At 47.0% G+C, this 11521-nt stretch overlaps 1 pseudogene; it reads right to left on the reverse strand.

Annotated features, from left to right (window-relative positions):
- Window positions 1–1010: 1010 nt before the first annotated feature.
- Window positions 1011–1605, reverse strand: LOC149327493 (uncharacterized; annotated as a pseudogene).
- Between the last annotated feature and the right edge of the window lie 9916 nt (window positions 1606–11521).

An 11521-nucleotide genomic window follows, 5' to 3' on the forward strand; every position in this document is an offset into this window, starting at 1 on the left:
TTCCAAGGTTCGGCTCCATTGGTCACGCAGCTTAAAGCGCGACTAAGGTGTCCACTGCTGGTTACAACGGACAACGGCGGCGGCGACACCGCGATACGCAGAAACGGGCTCCAAAGAGCTGCGCTCTGAAATTGCTACATCATCGGCATAAGCCAATTTCACATGCTTCCTCTTCGAAACCACGAATTCAGCTGTTATTTATTACATTCCTGCAAAGTGGCTGCATTCCTGCAGGGTACAGAGCAAAAAGTAGCGGTCACAATGGGCAGCCTTTCCTCACGGATAACGACAGTTCTGTCTGTGAGCTCTCGATTAACAACTAGATTTGTGGGGCAGTTGCTATAAGCCATTTTAACTCATTTTAGACGCGGGTTCGATCCCGGCCGCGGCGGTTGAATTTCTTTGGAGGAGAAATTCTAGAGGCCCGTGTACTGTGCGATGTCAGTGCACGTTAAAGAACCCCAGGTGGTCGAAATTTCCGAAGCTCTCCACTACGGCGTCTCTCATAGCCTTAGTCGCTTTGGGACGCTAAACCCCATAAACATAAACTAAACTATCTGCGAATGAAACTACTTATTCACGGAAACCTAAAAACAAAATAAAGCGAATATCAAAGCCTCCACGGAGCTGGCTGAAAGGCACTCCACGCTTTGGTCGACTCCGCCCACCGTACAGGGAGAATTCAAGAAGAAAGGCGGGAGCCGGACGTTAATTCGATTTAATTAGAGAAATCGGCCTCGCAGGGCATTAAGTCGAAGTTCCTAAGAATGCTCGGAACGTGTAGATCGAGTTCCCGCGACAAAAAGGCGAGTTCAGATTCCTCTTCACTGCACCTTTTACTGCAGATATGTTGCAGTTGTCTGACTTGTAATCAAAGCAAAACATGCAACTTTGAGGTGTGAGAATACATGACTAAGCACATCATGCGCAAGATACCTTAAATTGTTTATTTGTGGACTGGCAATTCTCTACTGCCATCACCATGTGCTGCATAACTGGCCAAGCTGCAATCACAGCCTAGGCAGCACTATTTTTACGAAGAAACTTTCTAGGGCATTTACGTGAGTGTCCATAAAGGCCTCTTCCTTCTCTACTGTAATCATCATCCCTCTCTTGTCTACGTGCAAGTACAGGTAGCACATAGTGCTGCCCACCAGGCTCAAGTGCAGTTGTGCTTGAACCTGGTAGTAGTACTTGTGCGTAACCTTTAATGAGCCTGTGGCATCCAAACAAAAGTCTGGTTTTACTTGCCCTGCTCTCACCAAATCATCTGGATGCACATCGCGGAGTGTGTACAGACACTTGACATCGAGCAGCGCCGGAGGATGGCAGTCACAATGAAATGACCCATCTGGACTGCAGCCAAGCAAAATAGGGTTATTTCGGCAGTACCATCAAGCCGCAGTCATCTAGCCTGCTATTTATGTGCTGTGTTTTAAATGCAGCAAGTGCACGAGCCTTAGCCAGCTCTTCAAACTCTATGTCATACCGGATGGCCGGACGGAAAATTGTTGTAGTATTGAATATTTTAGCCAGCAACGATGAGCAATTAAGCTGCTTTGACCGGCACACGTCCTTGAATATGGAAGCAGTTATTCTGCATTTACGATCAAAAGATCAAGCAGTGCATTCTCTTTGTTTTTTTTGTAGCTGCCGTAATATTCAAGGAAGTCAAGGGTTCGACAGAATCCTGTCTGGCGAGGGAGAGGCATAGTGGTGAAATAAAACGTACACTCGCCAAAAGATGGTTTATAAAAAACTTAGTTTGACGTTTCGGGACCCGTACGGGTCCCTTGTTCACAATGAATGATGGACGGAATGGGCCGCTTCTTATATGCGCACTTGACAACGCAGTGAGTGGGCGTAGTTATCCGGGAGATTACCCTTCGTCCTGTTAATGACATGATCCGTGGTCTGTATATAAAAAGATCCTAAAAGCAGTCGTGACGATGTGGGTTTCATGGTATCTAATATTGTGGCGTTCTCCCAGTCAATGGTGTGGTTCTTTTCTTGAGCATGCTCTGCCAGCGGGTTCGATGAGGTGCGACATTTGTTTACGTCGTTTTTATGTTCTCTTAATCTTCTTCTGAAATCGCCTGATTCGTCACTGTATGATGCATCGCAGTTTTTGCAGGGGATTTTGTATACCACTCCGGGGAAACGTGTGCGCTCCAGACGATCTTTCACGTGACAGAGCTGTTGTTTCAGCTTGCTGGACGGCACGTGCGCAGTGCGCACGTCGTATTTCGAAAATATCCGTGCCAGAGCCTCACTTGTCCCCCGGGCGTAAGGAATGCTCGCGCGCTTCTCTTGTCCGATGAGTCGGGGTTCGGCAGGTTGCAGAGAGCGGCGTTGTTCGTTGTGCAGCAGATGTCGAGGATAGCCATTCCTCTCGAGGTCGGCGCGGACTTTATTCTGCTCGGAACAGCGCCGACCGGCATTGGAGCAAAGACGAGTTGCACGGTTGTATAGAGCTGACGCGACGGAACGTTTGTGGCCAATGGGGTGGGCGGACTGAAAATCCAAGTACTTCCCAGTGTGTGTGGGCTTCCGGAAAACAGTAGTGGCAGGACCATCGGGAGTGCGGAGAACAAGGACATCAAGAAAAGCAATCCTTTCGGAAACTTCTTCTTCCATTGTGAATTGAATTTTGGGTTGAAAAGAATTTAGGTGGTCCAGAAACGGTTTGGCGTCCTTGCGGGGAATTACACAGAAACAATCGTCCACATACCGCAAGAAGAGCTTCGGACGAGTATGGAACGATTGCAGGGCCGAATTTTCAATAGACTCCAGAGCGAGGTTGGCACAGGTTACGGATACCGACGCACCCATAGCCGTGCCAAAGATTTGCCTGTAGAACTCGTTGTTGAAAGTGAAATATGTGTTCTGCAAACAGAATTTCAGGAGACGGCATAGATCAGCTGTTTCAAAAGGCGTTCGGGATGGCAGTGATGCGTCTTCTTCCAGTACCCGCTCGCAGCATTCGACAGCGAACTGAACAGGGACGCATGTGAACATGGATTTTAAGTCTGTATTCTTTATGATAGTCTGATGCCTCATGTAAAATTTCGCACCTGAAACCGGCGTAGTTTTTCCGCAAACGAATTTTGAAGACAAGCGCTCCTCGACGCGAGCGGCACCCACTGATCGAGCAACTTCTACAGGCCACCCTGTTCTGTGACGTCACTGGCGGGGCGGCGTGTCAAGCTGGTTGGGCGCGCGCTGGCGCTGGAAGTGCAGGGGAAAACTGAAAATTGGTTTTGAGGAAAGTAAATGACGCAGTAATGGACACCCGAACCGCGACGTAAGGGAGGAGTGAAAGAAGAAAGGAAGAAAGAGGTCCGTACTGGAGCTGTCCGGAATTATTTCGACCACCTGTGCAATTTCGCGCCATCTCAACGTGCCTGATGTGATGTGTACGCCAGAGTGATGGGTCACGGCAACTTCTGTTGTGCTGTGGGGTGCACAAATTCTTGATCTGTGACAACGGGCGTGATCTAGCGTAGGTTTCCTAGCGATAAGAACCTTCGCGACAAGTTGGTGAGAGCTGTCCGCCGTGTAAACTGGTCTCCGAGGAAGCATTCCCGTTTGTGCTCGGAACATTTCGCGCCGGATTGCTATGAAGACAGCGTGTACTTCAAAGAGATCTTTGAAATCGCTAAGGCTTCGTTCAACTGGCGCTTGAAGGCATATTCTGTGCCAACGTTATTCTAGTACAACCGTCTATCGCAGCAGCCAGCTGAACGAAGCGCGGCCGTCAAGAAGAAGCGGTATATTGGATTGTAGAACTGTAGCTGGCGCGAACTCACTTCCAAACGCTCGCCGTCGAGATAAAGCTTCGCAGAGAGGACTGTTGGTGATGCATGCCCCTGTAAGGACGCTGTGCACAGCGGCAACGTTCCGGCAGCAGATTCTTTCATCAGGCTGGGTCGGCCGGCACTGGCCACACGAACAGCTGCCGCCGGGAGCATCTCATTAACTTTTGTTCTGACGACTCTGTCACAAATGCATGCACGAGAAATGGCTCAAGTAACCACTTCTCCGAGTTCAGACCGTCTCCGTGCTGCAGGTGACGCGGCCTGTGGTGTGACTCAGCTGGCTCGCGCGGCGGTGTATCATACCTAAAAGGCGACTCGTCCAGTCCAAAATCGTCGAATGAGTCGTCTTCTAAAGACTCGCTGGTCTCGGAAAAGCTGTCCTCCGCGCTTTCAGACCTGTCGACAGCGCGACTCAGGGTCTCTGTGATATCTTCGGGGACTTCACAGCGCGGCGAACCCGCTCGTGACGTCACAGTCTATACCGCACGAAGGCACCTCCCCGGTTTCGGTTTTGCGGTTTCGGTTTCGAGTGTTGCGTTTTTTGCTGTTTAAAAATTATTTTACGGTTGCTTTTGAAAACCTTGTATCGTACACATTACAGGAGGTTCTTAGGAACACAAAACAGCCATTAACTTAAAATGGCTGAAAAATCGCCGGAGTTGCCCTTTAAGCTTGGTAACAAAATCAGCCGAATCTTTCACATAAGTCAGTGTTCTTCCAATGAGGGGCCTGAGAACTTGATGCAGATACTTGGACAGGTTATGCAATGGCGAACGCGTGAAATCAACAATAGGCCTGAGAGGCACGTCCGGTTTATGAATCTTCGGTAAGCCGTAGATAGCTGGTGCTGAGCCGTTGTGGCATAACAATTTGTAGTAAATGTACTTCTTTGAAGGAGGGACAAACTTGAACACATGTGGTTAGCAGTTTTTGAAGCTCTGCTTCTACTTTTTTCGTGGGATCCCGGTTCAGCTTGGCGTATGTTAGTGCATCCTGCAGCAGGTCGGACATCTTTGAAATATATTGAGTACGGTCTAATATCACGGTTGCGTTTCCTTTGTCGGCCGGAAGGATTGCTATCTTTTGATTGTTCTTCAGCCTCTTGAGTGCATGCTTCTCAGAAGTGGGTAAAGTGCTGGGCAAATTTGAACGTTTTCCAAGCGCCCCAATAGCACGCGAGCGTGCTTCTGCTTGAAACTTCGGATCCACTAGGCGAACTGCCTGCTCAACGGCACAAGTCAATTGGCCTACCCTTGGTGCGGCGCCTGTGTTGAAACTGAGGCCACGGCTCAGGAGGGCATGTTCCACGGGATCCAAGTTGTGCGACGACAAGTTGTAGATCCCCGGTACAGTATGGCTGCTTCCGGTGGTTCCGAGTAAGCGCTGGAACTTCGCTTCCTGGCTGGTGACCCTTTCATCTCCTGTTCGGGTTGCGACGAAGTTGGCATGAAGCAACACGTCGGAGATGGAGATTTGTGCTGCATAAGTTCTCTGTCTCTTCAGCCGGGCTCGGTTGGCGTGAGCCTGTAAAGCAAGCCAAAGGCTTGCTTTACAGAAGCGAACAGAAGCGGACAACAGAGTCATCGGACAATAGAAGCGCGCGAGCATTCCTTACGCCCGGGGGACAAGTGAGGCTCTGGCACGGATATTTTCGAAATACGACGTGCGCATTGCGCACGTGCCGTCCAGCAAGCTGAAACAACAGCTCTGTCACGTGAAAGATCGTCTGGAGCGCACACGTTTCCCCGGAGTGGTGTACAAAATCCCCTGCAGAAACTGCGATGCATCATACATTGGCGAATCAGGCGATTTCAGAAGAATATTAAGGGAACATAAGAACGACGTCAACAAATGTCGCACCTCATCGAACCCGCTGGCAGAGCATGCTCAAGAAAAGAACCACACCATTGACTGGGAGAACGCCACAATATTAGATACCATGAAACCCACATCGTCGCGACTGCTTTTAGGATCTTTTTATATACAGACCACGGATCACGTCATTAACAGGACGAAGGGCAATCTCCCGGATAACTACGCCCACTCACTGCGTTGTCAAGTGCGCATATAAGAAGCGGCCCATTCCGTCCATCATTCATTGTGAACAAGGGACCCGTACGGGTCCCGAAACGTCAAACTAAGTTTCTTATAAACCACCTTTTGGCGAGTGTACGTTTTATTTCACCACTATGCCTCTCCCTCGCCAGACAGGATTCTGTCGAACCCTTGACTACGTTGCCTTCCGCGGAAAACATGGGCCCGCTGCAATCACCGAGATCCGTCAGTTCGTTTCCCTGAAATCAAGACTGGCCTCGTTCCAGAGCCACTTGCGCTGCAACTCCCGTCGCAAGGCACACGGGCTTATACCAAAGTCTCTCCGTTTACCCCAGCTCGTAAAGACACCGATCGGAAGAAATGTGATTGCTCAGGCAGAACGGCGTCTCCTTCAGGCCCGCATCATGGAAACAAAAGCCAGTATCAAGCGCCTTGATAATGAAGCGTTCTTCTCGCAACGCAAACTTCAGGATCTTCTGGGCACTGATTTCGTCGACGTGTTGCTTCATGCCAACTTCGTCGCAACCCGAACAGGAGATGAAAGGGTCACCAGCCAGGAAGCGAAGTTCCAGCGCTTACTCGGAACCACCGGAAGCAGCCATACTGTACCGGGGATCTACAACTTGTCGTCGCACAACTTGGATCCCGTGGAACATGCCCTCCTGAGCCGTGGCCTCAGTTTCAACACAGGCGCCGCACCAAGGGTAGGCCAAATGACTTGTGCCGTTGAGCAGGCAGTTCGCCTAGTGGATCCGAAGTTTCAAGCAGAAGCACGCTCGCGTGCTATTGGGGCGCTTGGAAAACGTTCAAATTTGCCCAGCACTTTACCCACTTCTGAGAAGCATGCACTCAAGAGGCTGAAGAACAATCAAAAGATAGCAATCCTTCCGGCCGACAAAGGAAACGCAACCGTGATATTAGACCGTACTCAATATATTTCAAAGATGTCCGACCTGCTGCAGGATGCACTAACATACGCCAAGCTGAACCGGGATCCCACGAAAAAAGTAGTAGCAGAGCTTCAAAAACGCTAACCGATGTGTTCAAGTTTGTCCCTCCTTCAAAGAAGTACATTTACTACAAATTGTTATGCCACAACGGCTCAGCACCAGCTATCTACGGCTTACCGGAGATTCATAAACCGGACGTGCCTCTCAGGCCTATTGTTGATTTCACGCGTTCGCCATTGCATAACCTGTCCAAGTATCTGCATCAAGTCCTCAGGCCCCTCGTTGGAAGAACGCTGACTTATGTGAAAGATTCGGCTGATTTTGTTACCAAGCTTAAGGTTGTGGCGGTTGACGACGATGACATCATGGTTTCTTTTGATGTGAAATCCATGTTCACATGCGTCCCTGTTCAGTTCGCTGTCGAATGCTGCGAGCGGGTACTGGAAGAAGACGCATCACTGCCATCCCGAACGCCTTTTGAAACAGCTGATCTATGCCGTCTCCTGAAATTCTGTTTGCAGAACAAGCCTTGGCAGCAGCGGCAGCAAGCCGTGAACACCATTTGAAAAACTGCTCTTTTGCAGTGCCGTCTACTTCGAGGCCCCACCGAACGTGCATTCGAAGCGCTGCGTCGACTTCTGGCTCTACATTTCACGGATCCGCCCCAGTGACGAGGAATTTCCTGGCAAGAAGTCATCTGCACATGCGCGCCCAGCCAGCTCGACCCAACAAAAAGCGGAGCATCTTCGGCCACCCGTCACTTGGCAGCAGCGGCAGCAAGCCGTGAACACCATTTGAAAAACTGCGCTTTTGCTGGTTAGCAGCCCTATGTTTCCATAATATCTATTTTAATAGTGTTTCTGTTGCTGCTGCTGCTGCTGCCATTTGCTGACATTTGTTGACATTTGCTATGCTTTTTGCATTACTGAGATTCATTTTGCGAGTACTTTTGTACACTTCAAGCAATGTCTGATTCCTGTAGCACGTGTGATGTGATCATCTCTGAGGATGAGCCATTTGTGGAATGTTCCAAATGCGAGAGCAACTATCACTTTGGAAAATGTGCTGGTCTTACTGAAAAGACCTTCAAATCGAAGTATGAGGCCACAAAGAAAGCGTGGCAGTGCCCATCATGCAGAAGTGCAGGAAGTAGCAATACATGTAGTAAAGAGAGTAGTGGCTCTGAAACAGATATCAAACTTGCGCTCTTCTCAATTAACCAAAAGTTAGAGCAGCTGATGCCCCTGGCAGAAAAAATTGAAAGCATGGAGGAGTCTCTTAGCTTCATATCTTCGAAGTTTGATGAATTTGAGCAAAAGGTCGGCCATCAAGAGGCTGATATCATGGACCTAAAGAGGAGGATATCGGAGCTTGAGAAAAAGGATGACTTAAATCAGGCAGCACAAGCTCAGTTTGAAAAGGAGATACACGATCTTGAATTCCGAAGCAGGCAGCTGAACTTGGAACTGCATGGCATACAAGAAGTGCAGGATGAGGATCTAACAGTCATATTGAATAACGTGGCTGATAAACTTCGAGTGCCTCGCTTGATGGAATCGGAGATAGCAACTGTTCATCGACTTCCCGCTAAACGTGATAAGACGCCAGGCATCATTGTGCGTTTTGCGAAGCAAGCTACAAGAGAAAACTGGTTGAAGAAGAAGAAGAACTTAAAAGATAGCGACCCGCCCATTTTCATGCAAGAAAATTTAACACGCCGAAATAGAGAACTGCTTCAGGCAACTAAAGTCTGTGCCAAAGAAAAAGGCTATAAGTTCACTTGGTATGTCAATGGAAAGGTTTTCGTTAGGCGAAGTGAGGGAATGAGTGCCATTCATGTGAAGGGAAAGAGCGATTTGGATCGGCTATAGCACTCAGCATGGTATCTTTCGAGTTTCTTCTTGAAACATAATCGACATGCAGCAGATGTATTATCTGCCGAGTGACTTGAACCGCACTGCTTCGTGTGTTGCGCTGACAACGCTTAACGCTATTCACCTGAACGCACGCTCTGTAAAAAACAAGATATTGTGTTTAGAGGAGTTCTTTGGCGAATTTTCATTTCCTTTTTCTTTGATCATGCTCAGTGAGACTTGGAGCACAGATGATTCCGAAGTTTTCAGGATGACCAATTACAAAACTTATTACTTGAACCGCTCCGGCCTCCGGGGGGGTGGAGTGGCTTTACTGGTGTCAGATGACATTGAATGCGACAAGTTGGACTCGCACAGTCTTATTACTGAAGATTTTGAAGTGCTATCAGCCTGTACTGGCAGGTTCGTGTTTTCGGTTTGCTATCGTCCACCGTAGGGAAATATGGTTAGGTTTTTGGAATTTTACGACTGTTTTCTTTCATTTATAACAGATAATAAATAGACTCTAATAGCTGGAGGTGATTTTAATATCGATATGTTGAAGGATAACTCCTCTACTAGAGACTTTAACGCAGTCTTGGCCTCGAACGGATTTATTAATCTTATTAACGATCCAACAAGGGTAACACAAGAAAGTGAGTCACTTCTTGATCTGCTGATTACGAACACTTCCCAACCGATAGTTGAGTCGGGCGTAATATCATGTGCGATCAGTGACCACCTTCCAGTGTTTGCATGCATAAATAAGACTAGACTGGTAAAGTACCGACAGGAGAAAGCGAAGTACCAAAGTATAACCAATGCTACCCTCAATTCATTTCACAGTTCACTGGAACAAGTTGAGTGGGGTAGTATTGACGTTACCAGTGACGCAAATGAGGCTTACGATGAGTTCCTCCGAGTATTTAAACAGCTCTACCATTCCTCTTTCCCGCTAAAATTGCGTGCAATAAAGCGTAAAACTCGCAAACCTTGGATATCTTCTGAGTTGCGCCAAGAAATTAAAACGAAAGACAAACTGTACAAATTCTTTTTAAAGACACGTTCAACAGATGACCTAAGCATTTTTAAGAAATACAGAAATAGATTAACAAAAAAGCTACGTCTCGCTCGTGCGGAATACTTCGCGACATTTCTTGAAATTAAAAATGGTCGCCACGATCTGTTGTGGTCAAGGTTGAATTTCTTACTGAGGCGTGAGCAACCACAGGCTGCCCCGCGGGCTTTAAAGCTTGATAACAAAGATGTATCCGGCAGAGAGTTGGCAGATGCCTTCAACAACTTTTTTACCACCCTTGCCCATAACACCCCGTCAAGTGATTTCAACACCTATTTTAGCTCTTACAATACGGACACAATATTTCTGAACCCAGTTACGACAGAGGAGGTTATATCAGTCGTACAAAGCCTAAATAACAGCCATAGCTGTGACATTGACGGCATTCAAGTGAGGCCTGTCAAGCATGTTATAAGAGTTATTGCCCCTGTTCTTGCAGATATATTTAACTTATGCTTTACTACGGGCACATTTCCTAAAAAAATGCAAATAGCCAAAGTAACGGTTTTGTATAAGAAAGGAGACCGCAATGATTTAGGAAATTATAGACCAGTATCGATACTCCCAATATTCTCGAAAGCTTTTGAAAAAGTTCTCTATACACGGTTGTCTGATTTTATTGATAAACATGACCTATTGTCACCTAATCAATTTGGGTTTTGTAAAAATAAATCTGCCGAGTTAGCACTACTCGAACAAAAGGAATATATACTAACACAGTTTGAAAATAAGGCCTTTGTTATTGGTGTCTTCGTGGACTTCTCGAAGGCATTCGATTTAGTAAACCACAGTGTACTCCTGAAAAACTTGGAGCGTTGTGGTATTCGTGGACTGGCTCAAATGATCCTGAAATCATATCTTTCGCATAGAAAACAGGCTGTAAGCATAGACAATGTGACATCTGAACTAAAACTTGTTACTTCTGGCGTTCCCCAGGGTAGTATATTGGGACCATTACTTTTTAATATGTACCTAAATGATATCTCCAACATTAACTCCGCCGCTAAATTTATTATCTACGCTGACGACACTAGCATCTATTTTACTGGAAATGATCTTGATCTCCTTGTTCGGGAATGCAATGACACCTTGAGTGAATTACAAAAGTGGTCCGAATCCAGATACATGCGTATAAATGAGAAGAAAACAAAAACTGTCATATTTCGTCCTAAAAACAAATTACTTCCTTCCCCCATCGAGATTAAACTAAACTCGCGACGTATAGACATAGTTGAACAATTTAAATGCCTTGGAGTAGTTTTTTCTTCCAGCATGTCTTGGAAACACCACACGGACCATATTGTCACGAAACTGGCTCAAATAACCGGAGTCATAAGTCGGCTCAGATACGTCATTCCAAGAACAGTAAAGTTACTCCTCTACAATTCACTTTTCTACTCCTATTTAAACTACTGCCATCTAGTGTGGGGCACAGCTACGGTTAGCTGTCTTCAGCGTATCTACATTTTTCAGAAAAAGTTTCTTAGTCATGTTTACAATGTCCCCTGGGACTCGCCAAGCAAAGATCTCTTTCTACAAAGTGGTGTGCTAAAAATACACTTGTATAAATATCGCTGGAGTGTCCGGTTTAAACTCGAAACACGTAGAAATGTAAACCACATACGTAAACTTGCTGAACTACATACCCGAGATGCAAGCTACACAACAAGGTATGCGGAGACATGGATAGTCCCGACCCCACGGTTAAACTCGGGTAGAGAACGCCTGCAGTTCACTCTTCCGTCCCTGCTAAACACGTATATATAT

The sequence above is a fragment of the Amblyomma mixtum genome, chromosome 10 (assembly GCF_055824585.1).
Source record: "Amblyomma mixtum isolate Tamu chromosome 10, ASM5582458v1, whole genome shotgun sequence".
Lineage (NCBI taxonomy): Eukaryota > Metazoa > Arthropoda > Arachnida > Ixodida > Ixodidae > Amblyomma > Amblyomma mixtum.